This window comes from Scomber scombrus, chromosome 21 (genome assembly GCF_963691925.1).
Source record: "Scomber scombrus chromosome 21, fScoSco1.1, whole genome shotgun sequence".
NCBI lineage: Eukaryota > Metazoa > Chordata > Actinopteri > Scombriformes > Scombridae > Scomber > Scomber scombrus.
The window spans coordinates 22,067,632-22,091,885 of NC_084990.1; the positions used below are offsets into that span (position 1 = coordinate 22,067,632).

The 24,254-nt window shown below is 40.4% G+C and overlaps 1 protein-coding gene and 17 non-coding genes across 18 annotated transcripts in view; 1 reads left to right on the forward strand and 17 right to left on the reverse strand.

Moving 5' to 3' along the window:
• The window catches only part of nbr1a (NBR1 autophagy cargo receptor a), a 504,698-nt gene that overhangs the window by 28,006 nt on the left and 452,438 nt on the right, over nt 1-24,254 (forward strand). The gene's annotated exons all lie outside the window — the stretch shown is intronic.
• trnas-gcu (transfer RNA serine (anticodon GCU)) lies at nt 13,554-13,635 on the reverse strand. Its single transcript has one exon. It is a non-coding gene; the product is annotated as a tRNA-Ser (tRNA).
• trnas-gcu (transfer RNA serine (anticodon GCU)) lies at nt 13,807-13,888 on the reverse strand. The gene has a single exon. It is a non-coding gene; the product is annotated as a tRNA-Ser (tRNA).
• On the reverse strand, nt 14,196-14,277 carry trnas-gcu (transfer RNA serine (anticodon GCU)). Its single transcript has one exon. It is a non-coding gene; the product is annotated as a tRNA-Ser (tRNA).
• Nucleotides 14,595-14,676, reverse strand: trnas-gcu (transfer RNA serine (anticodon GCU)). Its single transcript has one exon. It is a non-coding gene; the product is annotated as a tRNA-Ser (tRNA).
• trnas-gcu (transfer RNA serine (anticodon GCU)) lies at nt 15,305-15,386 on the reverse strand. The gene has a single exon. It is a non-coding gene; the product is annotated as a tRNA-Ser (tRNA).
• Nucleotides 15,704-15,785, reverse strand: trnas-gcu (transfer RNA serine (anticodon GCU)). Its single transcript has one exon. It is a non-coding gene; the product is annotated as a tRNA-Ser (tRNA).
• On the reverse strand, nt 16,103-16,184 carry trnas-gcu (transfer RNA serine (anticodon GCU)). Its single transcript has one exon. It is a non-coding gene; the product is annotated as a tRNA-Ser (tRNA).
• On the reverse strand, nt 16,502-16,583 carry trnas-gcu (transfer RNA serine (anticodon GCU)). Its single transcript has one exon. It is a non-coding gene; the product is annotated as a tRNA-Ser (tRNA).
• trnas-gcu (transfer RNA serine (anticodon GCU)) lies at nt 16,901-16,982 on the reverse strand. Its single transcript has one exon. It is a non-coding gene; the product is annotated as a tRNA-Ser (tRNA).
• trnas-gcu (transfer RNA serine (anticodon GCU)) lies at nt 17,300-17,381 on the reverse strand. The gene has a single exon. It is a non-coding gene; the product is annotated as a tRNA-Ser (tRNA).
• trnas-gcu (transfer RNA serine (anticodon GCU)) lies at nt 17,699-17,780 on the reverse strand. The gene has a single exon. It is a non-coding gene; the product is annotated as a tRNA-Ser (tRNA).
• trnas-gcu (transfer RNA serine (anticodon GCU)) lies at nt 18,098-18,179 on the reverse strand. Its single transcript has one exon. It is a non-coding gene; the product is annotated as a tRNA-Ser (tRNA).
• Nucleotides 18,497-18,578, reverse strand: trnas-gcu (transfer RNA serine (anticodon GCU)). Its single transcript has one exon. It is a non-coding gene; the product is annotated as a tRNA-Ser (tRNA).
• Nucleotides 18,896-18,977, reverse strand: trnas-gcu (transfer RNA serine (anticodon GCU)). The gene has a single exon. It is a non-coding gene; the product is annotated as a tRNA-Ser (tRNA).
• On the reverse strand, nt 19,295-19,376 carry trnas-gcu (transfer RNA serine (anticodon GCU)). The gene has a single exon. It is a non-coding gene; the product is annotated as a tRNA-Ser (tRNA).
• trnas-gcu (transfer RNA serine (anticodon GCU)) lies at nt 19,686-19,767 on the reverse strand. The gene has a single exon. It is a non-coding gene; the product is annotated as a tRNA-Ser (tRNA).
• Nucleotides 20,157-20,238, reverse strand: trnas-gcu (transfer RNA serine (anticodon GCU)). Its single transcript has one exon. It is a non-coding gene; the product is annotated as a tRNA-Ser (tRNA).

Here is a 24,254-nt window from a genome sequence, read left to right on the forward strand (position 1 = left end):
AACCATCATTGCTATCTTTGTACTTCAGATTTTGGTTAAAAAAAGGTTTAAAATATTGTCTGTTTTTGGCTTTTAAAATCTGTACATCAGATATTTCTTTGATTTTAAGATGACTTCCATCCATCATTTTGAAGCCTTGAGCTGTGACCTTTCCCCCTTATTCATGGTTGAATCAGCAAAGGAGGCTGTCAGACGTAAGGAGGGGGGGGAGTCCTCTCCTCTGCTGCTTCCCCTTCCCCCCTTCACCCCCCCAAACAAGCCAACACAATCCATTTACTTTGATTCCCACCTTCAAGTCTGCCAGCTGCTGACAGTGTAATTGCATCAATTAGTGGTGAGGTGGTTCAGAGGTGAGCTGGTTCAGTCCTGTTGTTTGATCACGTTGGATTTAAACCACCTGAGGCCAACGTTGTTGCTGTTGCTCGGCTTTATTTACACTGTTGCTCTACACCCACCCAAAAAAGAAAGAAATAAAGAAAGAGTGCAGGTTTGATAACTCTTCTTGTTACATGTTCAGTCAGCCTACATTATCATTATGTCCTGAAATTGCTGCTTTTCAAGAAATAATGTCACTGCAGGTATACATGCAGCTAGAATAATAGAAAAGGATCCCCGGTGTTTCAAATGCAAACAAAGCTGACACGATTTTCAGTTCTCCTGCTGACTGGAACGGCTTGTGCAAAACATATTTTCATACATTCAAGAGATGAAAATATGTGAGAGAACAAACAGTGATAGGAATGACATGCATTTCTTATTGTTATTTCACTATACTGATGTTTACAGGACACAAGCAGTGGCTGTTCATGCATTTACCGTTTCCTTTTAAAGGTTATCAGAACATTTGATTTGTCATGTGTCATGTACCAATTTATGCAGCTAAATGACTTCATGACAAGTCAAACACCTATTTGTGGAGATTCCGTAACCGTTTCTCGATAAAAAAGGCTTTTAATCCACTTGCTTTCCCACAAATCTCTTCAGTTGCCACTCATATGTGATATTTATGCATCAAATACGAGGTTCAATGTGCAGGTCAAACATTGTCGACCTTCATTCTGTCAGAGTGTGGAAGTGTGTGAATGTGAGTGTTTGTCTTGCATGACATGATGAGATAATGACTCGTTCTCAGAAGCCTCGGGGCTGAGGCAATCTTAAACGCTGAATGTCAAGACATTGCAGAGATTGCACGTAAATGCATGCACATGTGAAAAGCCACGCACGCACACACACACACACGAGCACGCCCATCTTGACTTGTGTGACCTCGTCGTCCCCATTATTCACAACGGTGAGCTCATTAAAAACTTTCAAGGATGTCTTTTGCAGAATCATCTTGACACAACAGCTGGTCCCTGAATAAATTAGCATCATGATGCAGGTTTTTTTTTTTTTTTTTTTTTCAACAGCTGAGACACACTGTGGGCATGTGGAGGCATCAAAAAACACCCAAACGCTCTACCTAGAGTAAAGTTGCTGTATTGTAGCTCAGAAAAGGTGGCGTTGTGCACACTTGATTGATTTCCTGAATCGGTGCCAGGATCCATCCAGCAGAGGGAAAACCTGCGGGAGCTGCATGCAAGTTTTCTTTTCTTTTGCATGTTTCTGTCACACAGGTGTCCAGCCTCCCTCTCTCTCTCTCTTTCTCTCTCTTTCTCTCTCCTGCTTCTTCTCAGGTGTAATGGTAACTGACAAGAAACACGCAAGAGGGAAACCTTGGGGATTAGGTGTCAGGGATTAGACGGAGGACTCGCACATAACAGGTGTATCCCAGGAACTGGGTGACATAAATCAGAAGCAGGCTCAGCAGCAGGCTTCAAAAACAGATTCCCATCAGTAAACCCAAGGACATAAATGTTTCTCCCTGTTCTTCCATAATGTAATGACAGCAAAGGGACACCAACTGCAAAATGGTATTAATAAGACTACAAGGATGCAGTCACGCTAATGTCTATCTGAGGCTGCGCTTTAAGTGATATGATACTGTAACATAAGTGTGCTAACATGCTCATGATGTCAACTCTAACATGCTGATGTTTGTGTTTAAAATGCTCACGATCCTGATTTAGGATGTAAGCTTGTCAACATTTTATAATTAACAAGAAACACAAAGTACAGTTGAGGCTGTTTTGCAGATATTTGGTCTTAAACTAAAGTATTTGACAAATTACATTTTATTTGCTAAAGTACAACTCAGATGTCAAATAAAGGTTTAGGGTCACAACGAACATATTTTCATTATCAATAAATCTGTTAATTATTTTCTCAAATATGGGATGAAAAATTGATATTTTGTAGTTGTTTGATCAACAGCTACAAATCTTTAAACTTATTCAATTTAACACCATATATAACACAGAAAAACCTTTAAATATTCACATTGGAGAAGCTGCGAACAGTAATTTTTTTTAGCTTTTCTGCTAAATTGATTAACTGATTTTCAGATAGTAACAGATTAGCTTTCTATTGATCAACTAATCAATTCATTGATTAATCATTTAAGCTCCCGTGAGGTCATTACAATTCATCCTGAGGTGAACCAAATTTGATTGATACTGTAACAAATGTAAACCTCACAGTAGAGCTAGAGGAAAGAGTCAGAGGACACACGTTTTTTAGGTTTCATCCTCCTGGAAACACGAATATCTGCTTAAATCTTCATGGAAAACCATCAAATAGCTGTTAAGATATTTCAGTCTGAACCAAAGTGGTGGACTGCCTTCCATAACCACACCACTAACATAACAGGCTAACCAGTCTAAGCTCTTCTCCTTAAAAACAGTAGTAAAATAAAATAAAACCCAGATAAACAACAGCACAGCTATAATTCTCTGTTACAGTCTCTTTATGGTCCTTATGATGAAAAAACAACAGGGCGCCGGGGCTCAAACCAGAGCCTCTTAAAACCTCCAACCGGGCCATAGACATAATTTTTATATCGCTATGGCAACCTGAAGCCTGTAGTCACTAAAGGGTGACCTGTGAGGGCAGCGGTGGGGGTCAAATTGCTTTTTGTGGCTGGATGTCCAATCCAGCTGAGGTTACTGAGGGGGCAGGGAGATTAGAAAAGAAGCTCTGATCAATACTGGAATCCTCGGATCACCAACTCTCACTGTCTGTCTTTTCTTTTTTCAATCTTTCTGTTTTTATCTCTCTCCTTACCGCTGTCTGCATTTTATTTGTCTTTTTTTAAACTTTTAAAGCTGTTGACAGCCTCTCTTTTGTTTGCTTTTTTCACTTTCCTTTGCTTTGTCTTTGCTCGTATTGATCAACCACTATGAAAATATCTCAAATTTCACACTAACAGCATTTCTAGGAAGTCGACCTGGTTGACATTGCTGTGTGTGTGTGTGTGTGTGTGTGTGTGTGTGTGTGTGTGTGTGTGTGTGTGTTTGGTTGTTAGTATAAGGCGCATTGCAGAGTGAAGGCCCTTCGAGGGTTCAGAAGGGACAACGTTTGTGGGAGGGCTGGATTAGTTTCTTTAGCTTTTTATTCCTGAAACGTCGTAAAACTGCCACTTGGCCTCCATTTAGAGCCAAGCCCGTAGGATTGAATGGACGGGAAAGGGATTGCGAGGGAAACTGAAGCTCGACTTCACCACGTAGCGCAGTCTTTCACCCCCGGGGCCTATAAGTGAAAGAAGAACAAACAACCGAGGCCGTATTTCTTTCCCTCTTAGTTGTGAAAAAGACAATGTCTCAGTGGGTGGGGCTCCTGCGTTTGAGTATTTGTATCAAATCGCCTTTACCTCCGAGATGACCCTGCTCCAAAACATATGGATACAATCATCTGTTTTATTCATCTGCTGCCATTGGCGGAGACACAGTGCATGTAATCTGTTTCATGTGAATAAAGGATATCACTTCTGGGGGCATTTATTCATATTCATAAATACACGACTTTTCTCTGCAGACTTCCAGTCAAGGATGATTCATTACTCGAGGGAGCCGTGAGGAAATTACGGGCGGCATATTTACTGAGATTTAAAACTTTGTTGCTAAACTTTTCCAAACATTTCACTTGCTCAGCTGCAGGCGGGGGGGGGGGGGGGGGGTGAAGATGAATATGACTTCATGGATGATTTCATGTTTTACCCCCCCGACACATCAAGCCTAAAAAGGTCAAAATTCAGAACGACTCCCTTTGCTCTCTCGAGGCACAATGATGCATGATTCAGGCTTTTTTTTTTTAAGAAATCTGGCAAAGACCTTCAAAACATAAAAAGAAGGTTTGATGATGTTTTGTTCTAATGTGGCAGCATTAATCCATTGTAGTTTCACAGTCACTGCCACCTCTGATCCCACACTGGGATTACCCAGGAACCCATCTGGCGTTTGCCAGCTAGTGGGGTGCACATGAGCAGTGCCCAGTGGCTACTACACAGCAGCTCATGTTAATCCGGACTATTACTGTTGTTTAAAAGCAGACAGAAAGCTGAGCTGCAACCCAGATTGCTGCGGCGCAGACATGCCGTGAGGTGCTGCATGGAGATCAGAGGTATTTATTTGTGTCACCCTGTCTGTGGGCGGATCTGAGAATGTGCTGATGTGGGAATTATATGGTTTGATTCAATGGTAGAATGATTTAATGTGATAGAGTGAGGCGTATACAGTGTAATTGCCACAGGTAAAGACAGAACACAGCTGCAACAGTCAACAAAGCTGCTGGAACAGATAAGATAACATTGCATACATTTTAATTGAACATCTATTTCTTTATTTGGTCATGAACTGACTCAAAATTCATGACAAAACCAAGGAGGAGAACACACACCGTTAAGTTAAACAAAACCAAAGTAATTTATTTAATCAACTTATTTACATAAATTAATCAAAGTTATGTGCTAAATCTGTAGAATCAGTGGTGTCTGAAAGTGCATGGATGAAGGAGTATGTTGAGTGCTAGAAATCAATCAAATAAAGCAAACAAAGAAAAAGGGTTCTGCTGCTGGTAGCGAGAGAGCGAGACTGAGTAGACCAGCTGGTTTTATAAAGGTGGGCCAACCCCCCAGCCCAGGTGAACTGATTCAGCCTGATGACCTCGATCTGCTTGGATACTTCCTGGAAAGAAAAGAAAAACAAGGACAAGCAGGCCAACCAAGCAGAGCAATCACAGAAAGTCATCACAATTTTGAACAAAACACTGCTCTTAGAAACTTCATTATTTCCACTGTTCTCTGTTGCAGCAGTGAAAAAAACACACAAAAGTACATTTGACTTTTGCATAGTATCTTAGGCCATGCAATGAGCTGCACCATAAAGACACTGACTATACAAACCCCTATTTGCTACTATTTGCACTATATTTACTTTTCACCATTTTATTTGAGTATCTCAAAGTCAACTTAAGTCATTTTTTCATTCCTATAACTCAATATCACACATTTGCTGATATCTGTACAACATACAACATCCACTATACTTAGAGCTTTGATTCAGACAAGGAAAAACTCCCCTCAAAATCAATATAGCATGGAAAAATGGGGGGGAAAGCAACACAGGAGGGATGTTGTGTGTGCAGAATAGTTTAAGATAGCACAATTACAGACAAAAAGCATGGGAAAACAAAATGATTGATGGATGGATAAACTTTTTAGCATCAACTTTGTTCATATAGGTCTACAGTCTGCATAATATAATGCTTTCCTTAGATAGATATGTAAATTACAGTACACCTGACAGCGATGGAACACAATTATCTCAATTTATAAGTCACTTTTGGCAAACTATTGAATATTTATGATGTTAGAAAACAGGCCTTTTTCACAGAAAACATGTCACAATAGGAAAAACAAAGGTGTAAATACTAAAATGATGGCTGAATGTTAATTATAATTAGCTGCTGCAGTTTTAGGGTGCTGGTATTGTGCATGCTGGCTCAAAAGTCACACTGTCACAACTTAATGGGACACCTGAATAGAGAGGAGCCATTGTTAATGTTGTTAACAACACCTGTGCTTTTCACTCTATTTCAGGTCAATATGTGTGCCGTGAAAAAAGAGCTTCAGTGAATGAATGAACGAGGGAGTGATTCCAGACACAGCTAATGTCTCCCCAACTTAGATTTAGGACATCTTGAACCTTTTTAAATTCAATGAACCCACAGCTGCTGTGTCTGAAAGAAGAAGATGACTCAATCTACTGCAAACCTTTCTATCTTCGAAGCTAAGCCGTTTCTCCCCACGTGGCTTTTGTTGACACTGCGTCCTGCCTGGGAGATCAACATCAGGGCTCCATCAAATGTGGGACCCCTGTGCTCCAGCTCACCGTAGGATGCAGGACCAGCTGCAGTGTTGTAGGGTTTTTTTTTTTTCAGCCTTGTAAAAGACAGGAGGCGCACGTGGGAGCGAGAGTGCACGTGAGATGCGGAGCTCATGGCAAAACAAACTGGACTGACCCTTTGTGTTGGGAAGGTTTTTCTCTCAGCTTGTGATGATCACGTTACTGAAGAACCTCTGTCACCACAGTCAGAGTGATTGGTCATGCATGTATATCCAGGTCCTCTCTCTCTCTCTGGTGTCACTGTTCCTTTCTCACTTGCTTTCTTTTCTAAATAACTTTCCTTTTAGACCTAAAAAGAGAAAAAAAACAGCCTCAGAGATCTGTTAGGAGAAAATATAATCTTCCACCAATCAACTATTTTTGTCATTTTGAGCTTTACTGTTAGATTTTGCATCTGAAGCAGCAGTTTAAAAAGCAATTTCAACTCAAAGTCTACTTGTTCTGGAGCTCTCCGTCATATCACACAATCCTCATCAGGAGACTGAGTTTGCTCAGTTGCCATGGAGATGAAGATGCTCAAATTGTCCATGATTCTCAGCATTTCTCATCTATGGGCAATTTCATCACCCACATTTAACCTGTTATTTATAGCAAAGTCAAAATGTCAGCTCTTTTTATTCTGCAATTATAAGTGTACTCCATATAGTAACAAAGGCTAAATAATGCTGAATATGTTCATTAACCCTCACATACTGTTCATATTCTGACTAAATAATCAGTCTCTACACCAACTCACATTCATAAGTCATTAATGAAGAGTGTATTCTATTTATTTATGGGGGGAAAAGACATTTAAAATCACTATTTTATGATCCAGTAGAACATTTTATAGAATATATAAAGAAAACAGTAACATGTTTGAATGGTGATTTTTTTGAAAATCAAATTTGGACATTTTCACACACAAAAATGTGTATCAGCTGCACAAAAATTTAAAAAATGATGCAAGTATTGGGTGTTTTTACAGCTCTTCAATGTAAAAATGGGTCAAATTCAACCCTGAATAGTATGTAAGGGTTAATTATTAACCCTCCTGGTAAAATTACATGTATCAAAGAAGTCTCTTAGTTATCTTTGGTTGTCACTTCTCTCATTATGTGTGTACGCTGGGCTGAAAACTGTACTGCGGAGAGAAGAACCCAGGAATCTTGACCAAGGTTGTGTAGAGGAACCCATGCGGATCAGATCTGGAATTTGCAGCTCGGTCTCCCAAATGAGGCACCCATAGTGGCCTTTTTGTTCATCCCAGTCTGTCACAAGCCATCACGGCATTCCCTTTGTTGCCTTTTCACATTATTCCATCAAAGATTTCACTGTTTGAGGGTCTGAAGTTGGCCAAGCTGTCACGCAAACTCTCCAAACCAGGGTAGTTCAGAATAGACATCATGCTTGGATAAAGACTCTGCTACAAGGAGGGTTTTTTTTAATTGAGTGTCAGCAGTAAAATCCCAGCTCTTCAATGTCCATGACTACACAGGACAACCCAACCATCACTGCTGGTATACGACTATGGTGACTTCATTCCCATAAGGAGATGCAGTCATTTCATTCACGCTGATCTTTATTAATGTGGGATCAAATTCATTTTAAGCTTACGAAAAGCAGCTGGCTGTAAAATGATTCGACACATTTTCCATGTGCTCATGTTTTTGGCTTTAACTGGCCTGATCTGCACTTCATCAGCTTGTTTGAGAGGCTGGTGCTCTATTTCTTACAGTTTATTGCTCATGCTCCTAAAGTAGAAAATTACCAAAAGAAGAATAAAACAGTTTTGGAAAGACCAGTTTCTCTCAAATGTAATTTTTTACTTCATTATTCTGTGGACCACTGTCATCTAAAAATTTAAACAATATATGAAAAGTCAAGGTTTTTCTCATTATTATAGGCAGCTCTTGTGAGATATGCTTAAACGACCTCTTCGTGAGATGTTAAGTATGAAATTATGGCCAGCAGCTGTTTTTTTTTTTTTACTTAGCTTAACATAAAGCCTGGAAACAGTTAGCTTGGCTCTATCTCCTGACTGTAGTGTCATACTTTAAGATATGGCAATATTAAAGCCGATTCATCGTGCATATTTCCAGATGCATATTTTTATGCTGGAGCTCCTACTGATGTATCTTTGCATGATTCATAGTTAATAAAACTCATATATTTAATTTATATTGTCTTTTATGCAGCCCTAACTAGTTTAGTCTCTATCTTGAAACAGGCCATTTTGGCTCCTGTCCCCTTAAGGCCAGTTTCTCAAAGGCTTTATCTAAACCAACAATAGCAGCAGGATTTCACCTCTTTTTCTCATTCTTTACTCGACATGGAAATTTCTGAAATAAATACATACTTATTTGATCCTGGATTATGTGAGTGGACAATATGAATAACCCACGAAACAACCTTAGCAACGAATTCCAGAGAAAAGATGGCTGTTCATTGGGATGCAGGGTGACTTTCAGGGTGACTTTCATAATCGTAACAGTATAAAAAATAACAGAATATCTCAAAAAGTATGTTACATCCCCTTTAATATCAACCAAAAAAGTCAAAAAATATATTTCCCATCAATCTCAAACTGTTCCTTTAATATCTTTCTTAGCAGTGTGTTTTGTATTGCGTGTTAATCTCATAATATCAACTAGATCTATATTGACAGGATGAAGCACTGAACACTTATGCTGTAACATTTCACAGTTTCTCCTGTGTGGCGAGAATAAAACTGAAGATAAAGATAAACAATAGAGACCTCAGTTAACCCTCTATCTTATGTAACGTTGCTGTAGATCACACCACCAGGTCCGTGGTTCGTTGTTAGTTTAATCACATGTCTTTCTGACCCGGTGTGTCCGTGGGTGACATCCACAAAGTCCTGCAGCGTTGCTTTAATCCTGTTAGAAAGATCTAAAACTGGGAGTGTTGCCAGGGATCACCAGCCGAATGAGACAAGGTCACAAATGCTTTAACACCCGTCTAGACAGGAGAGCTAATAGTTAGTAACGCCACCTCGTGCAGACTCATGCTCTGCCAAACGATTAGGAAATTAGAAATCAGAATTGGGTCCAGGACGAATGGTAAAGGTTTATAGGACAGGGACATTTAATGGCTTTATGGTCTAATTAAAGGGGATGTGATGAAAAATATAGTTTTTCAGTGGCGGTGCCAAATGAAAATACAAAGTGAATCTAAATGAGACAACCCTGCTCTTTTTTTGACATGTGATGAAACAAGCTGTTTAATACTGCTCTCTATATAAGTATGTCCTAATCATGACATTAGGGAGTTCTACCTTAGCTAATGTGGGCTGCTATTTTCTCTTACAATGTCAGATCCCGACATCTGAGCATGAAAAGGACCAGTGGTTAAAATGTAATGTCTATGATAACATTTCAGCCACAGTTAGCCAAAAACCCCGCTGACAAGCTTCAGCTGCTTGATAATGAGTTCATTATTAGAATCAGGTGTCTCTGGAGCAAGAGAGAGACCACTGGCTTACAGGGAACACCGATTAGTGTGCTAACTTTGGCTAACATTAGCTATGTTACACCTCCTGAGACCTGAGCTTTTCTTTGGTATGCATTTTTAATTTCTCCTAGATATTTTGGATGCGTAGGACCTGATAAGTACAAAAAAGTAATCATCGTCTTTGAACAGGAAGTAGTGTTTGAAATAAATAATGTCTTCATGTGGGGAAAATGGGTTTATTTTACTGTATAACACAATTAATCTACCAGTGTATTAAACTATTTCCTCCTTACATTTACACCTTTGCTTTGCATGAACGATAAAAAAGTCCCAATGTCCTCAAACGAGTACTTCCTGATCGTAGCTTGTTGCTATTGCTAAAATTAGTCAAATGTGTACAGCGTATCAAACTACAAATATTATTAAGCATAAATAAACCATAAAGTTCGTTAAAACTGCCACCTAGTTTTAACACTGATTTTTTACACTGTAATGTGCTTTTGGTACCAGATGGCACAGAAATGTGTACAAATGAGGGAAACAGGTCAAAGTTAAGATGCAAACCCAAAATGTAATATTTCCATATGAGGAGGCAGGGTCACAGGAGGTTAACGCTAACGCTAACTGGGCGGGTTTCGTAAGCAAATACATGGCAGACATTCAAGTTTTATTCACGATCCAGTAGCACACTTATTAGAGGGTCAGGATTTAACGATTGAGACAATAATGACAAAATTAAATGACCAAAAAAAAAGAAAAAAGATTGACTTAGTATTTCTAGAGAGAAATTGATGCTTTTTGAATGGGAGTCAGTTGGAGCCAAGGATTATTTGGAGCCAGCATACAGTAGCAGTAGTAGTATTGGTGTCATTGCACTTCAAGGCACTTTCACATTGGCTTCAGGCTCAAACTGAGGTAGTTGCCACTTGGTTGGAGTGTTGTGCCCATAAGAGCCGGTACTACGCAATAGGAAAGAACGATTGATAACTGCTCTTGGAATCTGTAAATATTCTCAATTAATGACGTCTACAACCAACACAGTAGAGCAAGTAAGCAAAGGATGGAAAATGTTGTCCTGTGGATCCTTAGAACTCATAAACATCACACAGTTTCCACATTTTCTTCCACCTTTCCTCGTCAATTTAAGCTGTACATTGTTGATTAAAGAAAGGTATAAACTCACAGAAGGTGCAGTCTCTTTCATTATCACTTTCCCCCCCTTGTCCCCTCCATTGTTATTTGTTAATATGGTGCAACGTAGTGAAATATAGAGAGCTTCAGAGTGCCAGTACTTTGTCTCACTAGAATGCAGCTTTTATTTATTTATCTTACAATGACACCAGGGTGCACACTTGAAACCGTTGTGCTATTCCCAGGCAGGGGAGGGGGTAGAACAAGTGTACTCTTCTTTTGTCTGTTGCCTGAGACATTGCAGCTACCATTAAGAGAAAAAAGGAAGGGAAGTAAATGGAAAACCATTGTGTGAATGCTTTTCGGAATATGTCCCATGGCATACGTTTAAATCACCCTAAATGGAGCATCCAATGATCTGTAACTGTGCAGAGGAGATTGACTTAAACAGCTTCCGCCTCCCCTCTTTCATTAGGAACTTATTAAACCTGAATGGAAACTCGGAGAGTGCGACAGGGAAAAAAAAGATAAAATAAAGGCTTGGGGCATCAGTTGAATGCGACTAAATAGCCTGTCATTCTGTCAAGGGCACACTGCAATTTTAGGGAAATGCGGAGGATTTGAGGCTAAAGCGTGGCACTTGCTTTTGCTTGGAGATACTTGTATTAAGGCCACAATTTGCCATTCCATTCATTATTCACCAGCTGTGCTTTATCTGCGTTGAAGCACACATACTGAGATTTCGACTGCAACAGCTGGGTGTAAAACAGCAGGGGGCTTAGCTGGAAAACACACTGAATATCCTAATATTTAAGAACAAGAAGAAGAGGAAGAAGACAAGACCTAATCTTTTTTACTGCTTATTTTAACCCTTACATACTTGTTCATAATCAAATTTGACACATTTCTTACATTTGAGAGGTGTAAAAACATCTTATACACATTTATTTTAGCTGGACTTTTCCTAATGTGACCCACAGTATACACATTTTTTTTTAAAATGCTTTTTAAAAATTCTTGTGCAGCTATTTTTTATATTTGCAAATGTACAAATTTGGCCCGTGTTTATCAAAAGAAAATACAAAAATCAGTATTCAAACATGTTCATCATATTCTATAAAATGTTCTCCTGGACCATAAAATAGTGATTGTGAATGTCTTTTTTCCCCTATATGATTAATCAAACAGGACGATTAATCAAAGTGACAGGGAATTAATGGATGTGTAGAGACTAATTATGAGTCAGATATGAACAGTATGTAAGGGTTAAACATATGAGAGTGACATTTAAATCATGTCCCTAGAAGCAAAAAAAAAAAAAGCAGCAGCACAGGGCAAAAAGCTGTACTTTCTCATCACTGTCAGCTGCTACAGCTCAGAGTATGTCATGGGACAGCAGCTCAGAAGGTGAAGCAGGAGGACAGAGGAAGTGTGTATCGTGTTACCCGACCAGTTGCCTGTTGGTCTGCAGAGATGACAGGCAGAGGCCGCAGGTGACACTCTGTGCATATGCTCTCCTGACAGCTTCAGACACCGCAATGCAGAAGCAGAGACAGAAAGCAGAGAGAGTGAGAGCGAGAGAGGAGAGGAAAGAGGAAGGAGGAGGATACAATTACAGGTGCACGCTGACACCAATAACTCTCATTCTGTGGTGTAAAATGACTATTATTAGACAATCTCACACTGACATGATTGAATGGATATTAAGAATGCATGAATAGCTCTCAGGTAATTTTCACACATCATGAGACGAGATATATACTTGTTCGGCTGATGACAAGTACATGTGCGGTGTCATGACAAATGCAGGGAAGTAATATTAAAATGATTACCTTCATTTATTCACATGCAAGACAAACATCTCAGAAACTCAAGGTTGCTCCTAAAGGATTATTTTCCTATTTGCACCATTTTAGTTTTTTATTTAAACCTCACTGACCCACAGCGGTCACACGTTGACCAGCTGGAATTTACTCCAATCTTTTGATCTGTATAATTACAGAGGAAATCACAACCATGCCAGGCTAAATCTGGGGGAAGGAAAATGTGTATAAAATGATGCAAAAGACATCAAGAATATTTCTATTTGATGGAATTATGCAGCCATAAACATGGAGTTTTGGATCATTGAAAAGCTGGAACAAGATAATTGTGATACTGTGTGACAGTGTCGTATAAACCATAAGATGTTGTACAATAAAAAATAAGGCTTGGCTGATATGTCTTATTCCTCTGTGCCCAGACCTAGAACATTGTTGTCCAACAGCTATTAAATGTTAATGATTTTGACGATTGGCCAATTAACTGCTAATCCAATAGCCGCTAGTCAGTCACAACAGCTCCCAGAGTTTCTTTCCATTTTCTGTCAGCTGTTCTGTTTCCCCCACAGGACATTTATACGCAGTATCAGTGTTGTGGCTTCCTCTCATAACTGACTGTGAATCACATCTCTGTGGTGAAGCAGGTTTTACTGTGACAGGTGCAACACATATAACAAGCTATGATTGCTTCCTCTATTTTGGACTTTCTGTTCCCTCATAGGTATCTTAGAAAGGTTTCAGTACAGCTTATTATTAGTCTGTGGTTCATGAATTGATTTGACTTCCTTGATTGGATCCTCTAATCCTGCTGCATTGAGGCCATTAATGATGACAGCAGTTGAAAACCCAGCAGACTAAAGTGATGCTGCGACGAGGATGGGATTCGAACCCACGCGTGCAGAGCACAATGGATTAGCAGTCCATCGCCTTAACCACTCGGCCACCTCGTCCGCTTGTATTATCAGTTAACAGATACATTGGTCAGGCTCTAGTTTCGACGTTCTGTGAAACAGTAAAGTGAAGTGACATGGAAGGTAAATGACTGAAAGTATGCATTGAAGCTTTCATGATGGAGCCATTCAGTTCAGTGACAAACACAATAGGCCCATGTAAAGACGATACGACGAGGATGGGATTCGAACCCACGCGTGCAGAGCACAATGGATTAGCAGTCCATCGCCTTAACCACTCGGCCACCTCGTCCACTTGTGCTGATGGAAAGTCCATCTATTCTTTGTTTGGACTAAGGCTCAACTGATACTGGATTTTTGGGGCCGAGGCTGATACCAATATCAGGCAGTAAAAAAATTCCGATATCGATATATTGGCCGATAATCTTACATATACAGAGCATATACATAAACAAAAACAAATGTGGTTACCAAATACTTATCTAGTTTAGACGTTCTGTGAAACAGTAAAGTGAAGTGACTCAAAGTGTGCATCAAGGCTTTCATGATGGAGCCATTCAGCTCGGTGACAAACACAGCAGACCTATGTAAAGACGATACGACGAGGATGGGATTCGAACCCACGCGTGCAGAGCACAATGGATTAGCAGTCCATCGCCTTAACAACTCGGCCACCTCGTCCACTTGTGCTGATTGAAGGTCCATCTATTCACGTTTTTGTTTGGACCAAGGCTCAACCGATACTCGATTTTTGGGGCCGAGGCTGATACCATATTAGGGAGTAAAAAAATTCCGATATCGATATATTGGCCGATAATCTTACATATACAGAGCATATACATAAACACGCTTTAAAAAAAATTTGGTTACCAAATACTTATCTAGTTTAGACGTTCTGTGAGAGAGTCAAGTGAAGTGACTCAAAGTGTGCATCGAGGCTTTCATGATGGAGCCATTCAGCTCGGTGACAAACACAGCAGACCTATGTAAAGACGATACGACGAGGATGGGATTCGAACCCACGCGTGCAGAGCACAATGGATTAGCAGTCCATCGCCTTAACCACTCGGCCACCTCGTCCTCTTGTGCTGCCGGAAAGTCCATCGAATAATGTTTTTGTTTGGACCAAGGCTCAACCGATACTCGATTTTTAAGGGTCGAGGCTGATACCATATTAGGGAGTAAAAAAATTCCGATATCGATATATTGGCCGATAATCTTACATATACAGAGCATATACATAAACACTCTTTTTTTAACCCTTAAACAGGCAATAGTAAAAAATGAGATGTGAAAAATAATTTGATGTTACTACTTATCTCATTTGCACCAATGTAAAACATTTCCACAATTTTCTTTTGAATATTTTGTATATTTAGGATTTTGTGAGGTGTATCTCTACCAGGATACGTTGCCCTATTAAGGTATAAAAATGATCACAATGGTAAATGATTGAATGTTTTTTTTGATGAAGAGAAGTGAAACATTCTTCATTAATATGACACATACTAGTTTCTATACTGATTTTGTGTATGTGTATATAGACATATATGTGTGTATATATATATATATATATATATATATATATATATATATATACACACATAAATACCTATGTATATAGTGAGTGACTTAGTGTGCATTTAGGCTTTCATGATGGAGCCATTCAGCTTGGTGACAAACACAGCAGGCCTATGTAAAGATGATACGACGAGGATGGGATTCGAACCCACGCGTGCAGAGCACAATGGATTAGCAGTCCATCGCCTTAACCACTCGGCCACCTCGTCCACTTGTGCTGCCGGAAAGTCCATCGAATAATGTTTTTGTTTGGACCAAGGCTCAACCGATACTCGATTTTTGGGGTCGAGGCTGATACCATATTAGGGAGTAAAAAAATTCCGATATCGATATATTGGCCGATAATCTTACATATACAGAGCATATACATAAACACGCTTTAAAAAAAATTTGGTTACCAAATACTTATCTAGTTTAGACGTTCTGTGAGAGAGTCAAGTGAAGTGACTCAAAGTGTGCATCGAGGCTTTCATGATGGAGCCATTCAGCTAGGTGACAAAAACAGCAGACCTATGTAAAGACGATACGACGAGGATGGGATTCGAACCCACGCGTGCAGAGCACAATGGATTAGCAGTCCATCGCCTTAACCACTCGGCCACCTCGTCCACTTGTGTTGATTGAAGGTCCATCTATTCACGTTTTTGTTTGGACCAAGGCTCAACCGATACTCGACTTTTGGGGCCGAGGCTGATACCATATTAGGGAGTAAAAAAATTCCGATATCGATATATTGGCCGATAATCTTACATATACAGAGCATATACATAAACACGCTTTAAAAAAAATTTGGTTACCAAATACTTATCTAGTTTAGACGTTCTGTGAGACAGTCAAGTGAAGTGACTCAAAGTGTGCATCGAGGCTTTCATGATGGAGCCATTCAGCTCAGTGACAAACACAGCAGACCTATGTAAAGACGATACGACGAGGATGGGATTCGAACCCACGCGTGCAGAGCACAATGGATTAGCAGTCCATCGCCTTAACCACTCGGCCACCTCGTCCACTTGTGTTGATTGAAGGTCCATCTATTCACGTTTTTGTTTGGAACAAGGCTCAACCGATACTCGACTTTTGGGGCCGAGGCTGATACCATATTAGGGAGTAAAAAAATTCCGATATCGATATATTGGCCGATAATCTTACATATACAGAGCATATACATAAACACGCTTTAAAAAAAATTTGGTTACCAAATACTTATCTAGTTTAGACGTTCTGTGAGACAGTCAAGTGAAGTGACTCAAAGTGTGCATCGAGGCTTTCATGATGGAGCCATTCAGCTCAGTGACAAACACAGCAGACCTATGTAAAGACGATACGACGAGGATGGGATTCGAACCCACGCGTGCAGAGCACAATGGATTAGCAGTCCATCGCCTTAACCACTCAGCCACCTTGTCCACTTGTGCTGCCGGAAAGTCCATCGAATAATGTTTTTGTTTGGACCAAGGCTCAACCGATACTCGATTTTTGGGGTCGAGGCTGATACCATATTAGGGAGTAAAAAAATTCCGATATAGATATATTGGCCGATAATCTTACATATACAGAGCATATACATAAACACGCTTTTAAAAAAATGTGGTTACCAAATACTTATCTAGTTTAGACGTTCTGTGAGAGAGTCAAGTGAAGTGACTCAAAGTGTGCATCGAGGCTTTCATGATGGAGCCATTCAGCTCGGTGACAAACACAGCAGACCTATGTAAAGACGATACGACGAGGATGGGATTCGAACCCACGCGTGCAGAGCACAATGGATTAGCAGTCCATCGCCTTAACCACTCGGCCACCTCGTCCACTTGTGTTGATTCAAGGTCCATCTATTCACGTTTCTGTTTGGACCAAGGCTCAACCGATACTCGACTTTTGGGGCCGAGGCTGATACCATATTAGGGAGTAAAAAAATTCCGATATCGATATATTGGCCGATAATCTTACATATACAGAGCATATACATAAACACGCTTTAAAAAAAATTTGGTTACCAAATACTTATCTAGTTTAGACGTTCTGTGAGAGAGTCAAGTGAAGTGACTCAAAGTGTGCATCGAGGCTTTCATGATGGAGCCATTCAGCTCAGTGACAAACACAGCAGACCTATGTAAAGACGATACGACGAGGATGGGATTCGAACCCACGCGTGCAGAGCACAATGGATTAGCAGTCCATCGCCTTAACCACTCGGCCACCTCGTCCACTTGTGCTGCCGGAAAGTCCATCGAATAATGTTTTTGTTTGGACCAAGGCTCAACCGATACTCGATTTTTGGGGTCGAGGCTGATACCATATTAGGGAGTAAAAAAATTCCGATATCGATATATTGGCCGATAATCTTACATATACAGAGCATATACATAAACACGCTTTAAAAAAAATTTGGTTACCAAATACTTATCTAGTTTAGACGTTCTGTGAGAGAGTCAAGTGAAGTGACTCAAAGTGTGCATCGAGGCTTTCATGATGGAGCCATTCAGCTCGGTGACAAACACAGCAGACCTATGTAAAGACGATACGACGAGGATGGGATTCGAACCCACGCTTGCAGAGCACAATGGATTAGCAGTCCATCGCCTTAACCACTCGGCCACCTCGTCCACTTGTGTTGATTCAAGGTCCATCTATTCAGCTTTCTGTTTGGACCAAGGCTCAACCGATACTCGACTTTTGGGGCCGAGGCTGATACCATATTAGGGATTAAAAAAATTCCGATATCGATAGATTGGCCGATAATCTTACATATACAGAGCATATACATAAACACGCTTTAAAAAAAATTTGGTTACCAAATACTTATCTAGTTTAGACGTTCTGTGAGAGAGTCAAGTGAAGTGACTCAAAGTGTGCATCAAGGCTTTCATGATGGAGCCATTCAGCTCAGTGACAAACACAGCAGACCTATGTAAAGACGATACGACGAGGATGGGATTCGAACCCACGCGTGCAGAGCACAATGGATTAGCAGTCCATCGCCTTAACCACTCGGCCACCTCGTCCACTTGTGTTGATTGAAGGTCCATCGAATAATGTTTTTGTTTGGACCAAGGCTCAACCGATACTCGATTTTTGGGGTCGAGGCTGATACCATATTAGGGAGTAAAAAAATTCCGATATAGATATATTGGCCGATAATCTTACATATACAGAGCATATACATAAACACGCTTTTAAAAAAATGTGGTTACCAAATACTTATCTAGTTTAGACGTTCTGCGAGAGAGTCAAGTGAAGTGACTCAAAGTGTGCATCGAGGCTTTCATGATGGAGCCATTCAGCTCGGTGACAAACACAGCAGACCTATGTAAAGACGATACGACGAGGATGGGATTCGAACCCACGCGTGCAGAGCACAATGGATTAGCAGTCCATCGCCTTAACCACTCGGCCACCTCGTCCACTTGTGTTGATTGAAGGTCCATCGAATAATGTTTTTGTTTGGACCAAGGCTCAACCGATACTCGATTTTTGGGGTCGAGGCTGATACCATATTAGGGAGTAAAAAAATTCCGATATAGATATATTGGCCGATAATCTTACATATACAGAGCATATACATAAACACGCTTTTAAAAAAATGTGGTTACCAAATACTTATCTAGTTTAGACGTTCTGCGAGAGAGTCAAGTGAAGTGACTCAAAGTGTGCATCGAGGCTTTCATGATGGAGCCATTCAGCTCAGTGACAAACACAGCAGACCTATGTAAAGACGATACGACGAGGATGGGATTCGAACCCACGCTTGCAGAGCACAATGGATTAGCAGTCCATCGGCTTAACCACTCGGCCACCTCGTCCACTTGTGCTGCCGGAAAGTCCATCGAATAATGTTTTTGTTTGGACCAAGGCTCAACCGATACTCGATTTTTGGGGTCGAGGCTGATACCATATTAGGGAGTAAAAAAATTCCGATATCGATATATTGGCCGATAATCTTACATATACAGAGCATATACATAAACACGCTTTAAAAAAAATTTGGTTACCAAATACTTATCTAGTTTAGACGTTCTGTGAGAGAGTCAAGTGAAGTGACTCAAAGTGTGCATCGAGGCTTTCATGATGGAGCCATTCAGCTCGGTGACAAACACAGCAGACCTATGTAAAGACGATACGACGAGGATTGGATTCGAACCCACGCGTGCAGAGCACAATGGATTAGCAGTCCATCGCCTTAACCACTCGGCCACCTCGTCCACTTGTGCTGCCGGAAAGTCCATCGAATAATGTTTTTGTTTGGACCAAGGCTCAACCGATACTCGATTTTTGGGGTCGAGGCTGATACCATATTAGGGAGTAAAAAAATTCCGATATCGATATATTGGCCGATAATCTTACATATACAGAGCATATACATAAACACGCTTTAAAAAAAATTTGGCTACCAAATACTTATCTAGTTTAGACGTTCTGTGAGAGAGTCAAGTGAAGTGACTCAAAGTGTGCATCGAGGCTTTCATGATGGAGCCATTCAGCTTGGTGACAAGGCCTATGTAAAGATGATACGACGAGGATGGGATTCGAACCCACGCGTGCAGAGCACAATGGATTAGCAGTCCATCGCCTTAACCACTCGGCCACCTCGTCCACTTGTGCTGATGGAAAGTCCATCTATTCACGTTTTTGTTTGGTTCAACTCAAATGTGATTACCAAGTACTTTTGGACAATGGACAATAATATGCAATGGAGACATGCTATTTAACAGTTTAAGAATAAACATAGCACACTGAAACAGTAAACTACACAGGGAATTAAATATGTATATATTAAACTTTAATTAGGGAAGACAGATCAAATTTACATAAAATATGGTCTATATATCTTCTTTTTTTTAAGTATTATGAGTTAACCAATATATTGGTCAGGCTCTAGTTTGGACGTTCTGTGAGAGAGTAAGGTGAAGTGATTGAAAGTGTGCATTGAGGCTTTCATGATTGAGCCATTCAATCATGAATTGACCTATGTAAAGATGATACGACGAGGATGGGATTCGAACCCACGCGTGCAGAGCACAATGGATTAGCAGTCCATCGCCTTAACCACTCGGCCACCTCGTCTGTTGACAGAGTCCAAAAGTCCATCCATTCATCTTTTTGTACGGACAACCTGTGTACACACCGTGAGGTCAGGTTACATGATAGTCGTGAGAGTTATCAGAGTCAGACGACTGGACGTGTGAATAGGTGAGACCTCTGTGGAAGGACTGAATCATAGCTGGCAGTCTAACAGCCCGTTCAGGCACACAGTCGTGAACAGTGGACACACAGCAGGATGCTTTTCATTTTGAAGTGGACTCTGAAAAACTGCCTCTGCTACTCAAAGGGCAGTTGTTCAATAACAGGGAATAGTTTAAGTTTATGCAAAAATTAAGATGAGAGGGGGAAAACGAATTGTGGGAAGATAATAATGCTGACAGAGTGCTAACAGAGAGAGACCTCTCTTTATGTCAGTTCTGAATTAGTTGTAGACATTGTTTTTGTTTTTGTAATGCACAATAAAGTTCAAGGCAATATTATGTACATAGAATAAGAAAGTGCTGTGGAGAGTGCAGGAATCGATCCGGCTGCCTCTCATATACTAAGTGAGTGCTCTACGATTTGAACTAATTGTCCTCCTTCAGACTTTCAACCACTCCCTCCTGCAGTCCTGCAATGTTGCTTTTCTTGTTATCACAGAAGACTGAATTGAACATGACTCGACAAGGATGGGATTCAAACCATAAGACTTTGACCTTTTTCTTCTACTTCTACTGAACATGTGTAGGAGGTCCAGGATTAAAAAGGTCTGGATGAAGCCTTGATAGGACCCAAACAAATCAAAGTCATGAGTAATGGAGAGACAGAGAGCGGGACAAGGCGACCCAACTGTCCAGCACAGAGGCTGCAGTGATTATTAAGTGGGGCCATAAACTTGGTCAAATGACATACAAAGGGCTGGTTGGTGAACTCTTGTAGCTGGCCAACTAACCACTAAACCCGATATCCGGACCGGTTAGCTCTCTCTATTTTCTCTCTGCTGTTCTGTTTCCTCCATGTGACATTTATACACTGTTTATTCAAAGACGGGTCAGTATCATGGCCTCCTCTCATGAAGTAGTCATCAAAAAATAATGTTGTTGTCAAAAAACTATTAAAAACATGCCACGTAGTTGCACTGGGTGACACAAACTTAACAATCACAGTCAGGGACAGACTGGGACTTAGAAATGGCCATCATCATAATCAGGTTCAACTTCCACCCGGTCCTCAACAAATTCATTGCTTTGGCCGACGTCTAGGACTACATTACTGCTGCTGCTGCTGATGTTGGCAGTTACTGCAGCCATAAAGCTCTCGAAAGTCTTGGCTTTCTTTTAATTTTTCCCATCCACCTTTCCCCTTATGTTGTTTGCTTGCCATTAATATCACAACCAATGATTCACTCTTCTTTGTTGATTTTTTTTTTTACACTTGGCAAACAAATTATCGAATTAGCGCCCCGTGCTGTTGGCTGTTTATCCGAATTTTGGGTTGATGAACCAGGCAATATCCAGATTGCCAGCCCGCCCCTGGTCACAGTACTTTGTTTAGAAATGGCTCCAAAGACTAATAACTGTAATCATGTGTTCAGTCTCCATAGAGTAGTACCGTGTAAGACAAACGCCACCGTTCATGCACAGGAACACAGTTCAGGAAAAGCTAATTTCTTGACTTTGCACTGATGTTTTTACATTGTAGTTCATGTAAGAACATCTCACCCAGTGTAACGGTGTGGTGCATAAACGTGACCAGTAAAAAAGTAGTTTCAAAACACATATAAATATATCATGACTAAGAGGTTGTGCACGTTTACTGCAAAGTCTCATGGGAACTGCCTCTCTGATTGGATTAGTTTGGTTTTGAAACCTGAGGCCGTTTGGCTGCCATCATTTTGCCTTCAGTACGGCAGCATTTAACATGATTAAAACTGATTAGCCAAGTTGATTAAACAAGCTATTTTTGGGAATGTTTGATTAGGAAAAGAAGATTGCATTGTTGTAATTAATCCCCCCCCCCAATAAGGAGCTACTTTTATTTAGGCCACAATTATTGTAGAATCAGAACAACAATAGTCAGACATTGGATAACAATATTACAAAATTAACAAGCTGTGCACCAGACTGAAATAGCTGGAAACATACCAGGAATTCACACCATCAGAAACAATATGCAAAGTAGATGTACTGCAAGGAGAAGAGATATAGACCCATTAACCTCCAATGAATGCTAATTGCTAAATTGCTGGAGTTTGGTTTGGGGCAAATTTATTTATTGATAGTTTCTATTCTACAAATGTTTTACTGAGGTAATTTAATACAGTTCTGTCCAGTAGAAATACATTTGTGCTGCCAGTGAAGTCATGTTGCACATCTTGCCTTCAGGCAGGAATCAGACCCGCTGAGGGAACACGAGTCAGTCTTTCACTCAGCACTCAGAAACAAACATCGTTCTCATGTTTTTATCCCAGAAGTAGGTTGCTTCCTCTGATCTGCCCAGTAACAGTTATGCAGTGTGCATATGTATGTTACTGTGTGTGTGTCGTGGTTCGGTTGTGTGCAAGCATGCATACTGTAAGCGTGCATGTTTGCATGTGCAGCCAACAGTGAGTGGGCTGAGGGGAGTGGAGGAGGAGAAAGAGTGGGAAGAGGAGGAGGACACCAGTGGTAAAAGCTTCAACAAAAGCTAAAGATAGCACAGTGCTCGCAGGCACTCAATGAAGCTTAGCTTCTCTGTCAAGGTTACACACACATACATACACACACATACAGAGGGACAGCAGCAAGGGCAGGACAGTGCATGAGAAGCCCTTTCTGGACAGAAAAAGTCTAACCACTACAGAGGTAGAGTGTTTATCACATCATATCTAATACCACTCATTATCCCTTTATGTTCACACCTGGCTAGGTCTGATGGTCATTTGCCAGATTAATATTTACTATATCAGATGGAGATGTATGTTTAATATTCTTCAGCGTGGAAAATCTGTGATGTTGTTCACATTACTGAACACAGGGACATTATAAAAACTATGCCAGTTTGTAAAGATACTGAAACAAGCAGTTATTGATCATTCTCTGGAAAATGCCCCCAAGAACTTACAAAAATACACTTCTAAACTACAGATGCATCACAGACTTTAAAAAAAACCCCAACAACTTTAAGTGTCTTTGTAAGGCTCCAGAACAGCTTTAATGCTTCTTATCATAGATTCACCAACTCTTTGTGTTTCTGCCATGGGTTATGATCACAATTCTTCCAAAATATATTCTCTAATTTCACATTTAACGATGATGGTAGACATATCTCCCATAGGTGTTCAGTTGTTTGAGATGAGTGACTGTGACGACTATTGTAAAGAGGTTGCTATGCTCCCTGTTCCCCAATGTTTTGTTTGTCATATCAGCTTGTTTTCAATAATTGACTGCACAGGTTGTTCTGTGTGGTTTGTTTTGGTTTACAGGTGTATGATCTGTTTGGGCTGTCTGGGTTGTTGGGGGGAAGCTCAGCTGCTCAATCAGCTGGAAACATATTTGTAACATCAGGTCCTTTCAGCAGTGAGGAACAGGGCATTGCTAGGATGTGGAAACATGGGTAAAACTGTTCAGTTCAGTAGTAAATGACATTTGGTTGATCTTTGGGCACTTATGAATAATTGGTGTGTGCATAGTAGATTGTCAGCTATAACAGAAAAATCCAATGTTTGTAATTTTGTGGGGTTTTGAAAGCCTAATATCTAACCTCCATACTTATCTGAGTAGGTGGTATGTTCCCGTCAGGGGAGGAGAAGAAGATTAAATGCCACTTGTAAAAGGAAAGATTGTAAGTGGTGGCTTGCTGCAAAGCTGCAGATTTTATTTCTTTGTTGCACTTTTCCCAGAGTTCATGTTTGCCTCTGTTTCATTAATAATTTTTGTTAATAAGTCTAATTTTTTGTGCATTTCCTCTAGCCTGCAGACCGTTTCTTTTCAACATCTCTGTAAAGGTTTCCAGTGCCCAAATACCATCTTCTTTTTGATATGGTGTGGCGCCGCTACAGCTATAATATATGCTTAACG